Below are 5,252 nucleotides of genomic sequence, written 5' to 3' on the forward strand. Positions count from 1 at the left end.
ATTGCATATAGGTAATGTTTGATTGTTCTAGGCTGAAAAAATATATAGACAAAAAGAGTTCAGCAGATCTACCATTTTAATGCATTTGAACAAAACCACCAGAAACTCCATGAGACTTAGTAAATAAGAGAACATTTTAATTAAATGGAAACATTGGTTTACAAAAGAGTGACCACTTTTAGACGTATCACTTTAATGAGGTAATTTTACATTTAATAACTCAGACCATTTAACACTGAGATTAATTGATAAATTTTTTCTTAAAGTTATTGCTAAACAGTGTTCTTCTCCATTGAACCTAGTTAAATCTTGTAATACATATTCTTGTGTCTCTTTTATGCTAGAAATGGCCTCTCTGAGAACATACTGACTGTGTGGCAAATTTTTAAGTGTTGAAAACTTTATAAATGGCCTAAAATGCAAAGTGTCATTCTGAACCTAGATCCAAACTATTTCAAATTGTAATGTTGTTTGAAATCTGGACTTACTTTGAGTCATTCTTCTCATTCTTCATTTTAGAAATGCTTTCTCTAGTAAGCAAGCAAGAACACTTTATCCAGTCATCCAGTACTGCAATATAGTGAGAAAGAATTCGGCATGCCAGTTCCTCTTAACTGAAATAATCTTAGCATGATGCAAAGGGTAAACAGCAGGGTACATTTCAAAAGGAAGTAAGGAGCCCATTAAGCTCTTCATTCCTGTAGGCTCTTTAGAAAATTCAGTTACAAAGAACACCTAATCAGGCATATGATGTTTTATATATAGCATACCATAATTTGTGGGGGGTTGATCTAGTTCTTAATCTCCTATACTATGAGTTCAATGTGTTCAAAACAGGCTAACATATAGCTACATTTAATTGCATTAGTAATTGAAGAATAAATTCAAATACTGGACTTGGGAAGTGTGTGATCCAGAGTAAGTCTGGTTGTAAATCAGGACATGAATAACTCCAGTATTAGTGGATACATTATCAATTAACTGTTAGAAAAAAACTGGTTTTTAAATTGAGGCTGGTTTTTAAAAATTATTCCTAGATATTGCCACATTTTAATTTTGTATCTTTTTTTCATCATCAATATTTCAGAATTACTGAGTCTGTAGATAAAAATCAATACACAATGTCAAAGAGTATAGAAATACAAACGTAAAGAAGTAAGTTCCTAATCTATTTTTCTCAGTTCTGATTTTTGTTCTGAATTGCTGTTTTAAGGTGGCTCAGTGTATTTGCCAGGGGACCAATAACTCGTATTTTACTGAAAGAAACAAGTTATTTACAAAAGTAACTTGAACGGATGCTATATTGGAAAGCATATGCACCTCATTGGATGGAATTGACATTTTTCACAGTACCTGGCCTGCACAAAGAAAAGAATCTCATTCTTTTTTTTTGAAATTTTCATAGTTTTGGTCCAGGTGACGTGTGACTGGTGAGGTGCAAGATTGCTTTGTTCTTCGCAAGACTCACCCAAGTCATTGCCTAGAGTTAATATCATGTCCTTTTGGAAGATCATGTCTTCATCACATCTTCACCTCAATAAAAAAGCAAGGAACAAAGTTGGACAAGCAATATGGGAACCAGAAGCCACAATGGCATTGGCCTTGCCACATTGAGCAAAAGTGGCAAAATCCTGTTTGACTTGGAAGAAAAGGCTAGGAATCAGAGAGAAAGGTTTATCACTACCAGTATCCACAAGATCAAAAGGTTATCAGTTACGAATGAGTTCATAGAATCATAGAATCATAGAATCGCCTTGGTTGGAAAAGACCTTTAAGATCACCTAACTCGTATTTTACTGAAAGAAACAAGTTATTTACAAAAGTAACTTGAACGGATGCTATATTGGAAAGCATATGCACCTCATTGGATGGAATTGACATTTTTCACAGTACCTGGCCTGCACAAAGAAAAGAATCTTTTTTTTTGAAATTTTCATAGTTTTGGTCCAGGTGACGTGTGACTGGTGAGGTGCAAGATTGCTTTGTTCTTCGCAAGACTCACCCAAGTCATTGCCTAGAGTTAATATCATGTCCTTTTGGAAGATCATGTCTTCATCACATCTTCACCTTGATAAAAAAGCAAGGAACAAAGTTGGACAAGCAATATGGGAACCAGAAGCCACAATGGCATTGGCCTTGCCACATTGAGCAAAAGTGGCAAAATCCTGTTTGACTTGGAAGAAAAGGCTAGGAATCAGAGAGAAAGGTTTATCAATACCAGTATCCACAAGATCAAAAGGTTATCAGTTACGAATGAGTTCATAGAATCATAGAATCATAGAATCGCCTTGGTTGGAAAAGACCTTTAAGATCACCGAGTCCAACCTCCAACCTAACCCTGCCATCCCACCACTAAACCATGTCCCTAACACCACCCAGGAGCCAGAGACACTTGGTGCTTTTTGTTGTTTTTTTTTTTTCTTTTCTCTGAAAACAGGTTTTTTCTGAGAAACTGCCAGTCTGAATCATGACAATGTTTCATCTATATTTCAAGAGAAACTTCTGTTTATATTGCCTTACACTATGGTTATAGTACATCTCCCTGGAGCAATGTATGTTTTCAGAACTTGGCTGATTTATGAGATGCGAAATAATTTGCTTTAGCCTTTTTGTTTAAAATAAAAACAGCTACAGTGTTTGTTGTCATAGCCTGTATTAACTATCTCAATGTGTGTTACATAAAAGAGTATGAAGACCTTGCTAGTCACCCTAGGATCTAATACAGGTATGTACATGCTGCTTTACTGAGAGCTTGTTCTGCAGCACATCCCTGCACACTCTGTCACACAATAACATGGTGATTCTGGTGCCACTTTTATGAGACATTACTGAAGAGAAATGGGGAGAATGTGCTGACGTTATCTTCCCTTTTTAACTCCAGTTTTGAAAGTGGAGATTTGTGCACTGACATTCTTGGGTTCCCTGCTGAAATATCTGGAAGCATAGTGTGTTTGCTACATCCAAGACCAGTCCTATGGATTTCTCAGGAAGTGTATGTGCGGCTTGGCATCCCTTAAGAACATGCCAAGTAAAGGATTTGTAGAGTATTTCCAATGATGTAGGAGTCTGTCAGACAGTCAAGGCAATCAGAATGCCCATCATTCACTGTATGGTTCTCTCATGTAATAGATGAAAACAGACAGCCTAAACATCCAAGGAACACTTTTTGGGAAATGACAAGGAAAATCAGTTGGGGAAAAAATCAGGAAAGGATACTTTCACTAGCCTAGCTAACTAAAAAGTCCAAGTATAGTTCCATGAGTTAGGAAAGTACAATAATGCCAAAACTGAAGCTATGTAGAAGTAACCCACCCTTTATCCTTAATGCAATGCATGAGGGGTGAAGAAACGCTTAAAAACTATCCAAGTTCTCAGATGTGAGGAGCGACACACCCACAGCAGGATGATCCTTTGGCTAGAACCGGGGTTGCACTGCATTGACACAGAATGATTAACTTTCAACTCAAAAAACCAGGTAAGCTTTCTTCTTGGTTAAGAGTTTGCAGAACAAGAATTCTCCTACTGTAAATCTCTCAGATGTGACCTGAAATGAACACATTTCTGAGAGTAGGCTCTTATATTCTGACAACACTGGGTGGCATTGTGCAATACGTAACATTATAAAGTAATAGAATATGTACACAGATTTAAAAAAGTTTATCATCTTTTGCCCTTCCAGCCCTCAGATTGTAAACACACTGGGAGGAACTCACCGCTAGCTTGGATACACGTACTTGTGCAGCAGTTGTAGCTCCTGAGCACACAGACAGACACGATGTCTCTATTGCTACCTCTCAAAGGAAGTGTTCGTGTCTTTGTGTGTAGTTAGCTCCACTGTGACAAAGTCCTGAGAAGAAAAAGACTTGCTTTTCTCATTAGGCTTGTGGTTTTGGCGCCGGGGGGGGGAAGGGAAGTGAGGTAGAAGAGAGGGGTTTGCACTTAGTCATAAGTGGTGCTGAAGGCAACTAAAATCATTAGTATAGACTGGCTGTGTGTGGGATTCCATTACCAGCAGAGAAGGAGAAATTCACAGCCCAAGAGCGATTTCAGAGAAATGCTGCAGGGTGGAAATTCCATTCTCTCCTGAGCCCTGGACCTAGGGGCTTGTTTCTCATTAAGGAACAAGAAGGAAGAAGAAAAATAAATTTATGTGCAGAGAAACAATACCAGTGCATCAGACGATACAGCTAGACACAGATGTGAATGACATTCCTGATGATAAGAGTGAACTTTGTTTCCTTTCAGTTATTTGGTATTTTGTAGTATCTAGCAAGTAAACCTCAGCATGAAATGCTACTGAAGAGGCACATGAGCAAGTTCGGCATAAACACTATAACTAAAGAAATCAATTTAGTTAGTATCTAGATAATTTGAAAAACAAATTAGAAATAAAATTAGATGACTTACCTCTCTTTTACTGTTATCTCTGTGGTTTTACCTCATGTAATTTTAATGTTTGTTTCTCCTCTGCTGTTGTATGAAGTACAACATAATCGGTAGGACCCGCTTGACTAAAGTATATCTGATAGGACGTGACAGATCTGATTTTTCAGCAAGTAATACATAACAAAACAAAGAAAACCTTTTTCATCTTACTCTTCCGGTGGTAGTTAGCTAAAAATAAAGACAAGCAGCTATTTAAGTTGCAAGCTGTTTATAATAGCATGCTATTCTTAGGAAACAGGGCTTAAAATTCTTTTTTAAATAAAGAAGGAGGAAAGAATATGAATAAATTTGGGATCTGGTCCTGTAACAGTAACGTGCATAAGTTGCTTTATTTGCATTATTTGACTGCATATAGAATAGGTAATTTTAAGAGTACATAAAACTACATCTCCACCTCAAAGATATATAAAACTACATCACAAGTACGCATGTTATGATGCTGATACAAAGATACTTGCACAAAAATATAGTTTATTATAATACCGTACAGGTTTAATTGATAAAGAGTAACTGGAGCCATACTGGAAATGGCTAACTTCCCATGAAGTAGCAAAATGTTTAAAATGCTCTGCCCTCTCATCACAAGATCCTCAGAGCAGGAGCTTTCCTTATTCATGTCTGTACAGATTTTACTTAGGAAAATAAAGCAGAATTATTTCCACTCTCAATTTTAGGCCCCCAACTTGGAAGACTAAATTAGTGCTCTGCAGTCAATGACAGAAGGAAGGCACTTTTATGGGGCTATTCAGACCATCTTGTGTCAGAAGTCAAATTGCTGCCCCATTTTAGGTGGTTTGAATTGCCTT

This window comes from Egretta garzetta, unplaced genomic scaffold, assembly GCF_000687185.1.
Source record: "Egretta garzetta isolate BGI_Z169 unplaced genomic scaffold, ASM68718v1 scaffold2, whole genome shotgun sequence".
NCBI lineage: Eukaryota > Metazoa > Chordata > Aves > Pelecaniformes > Ardeidae > Egretta > Egretta garzetta.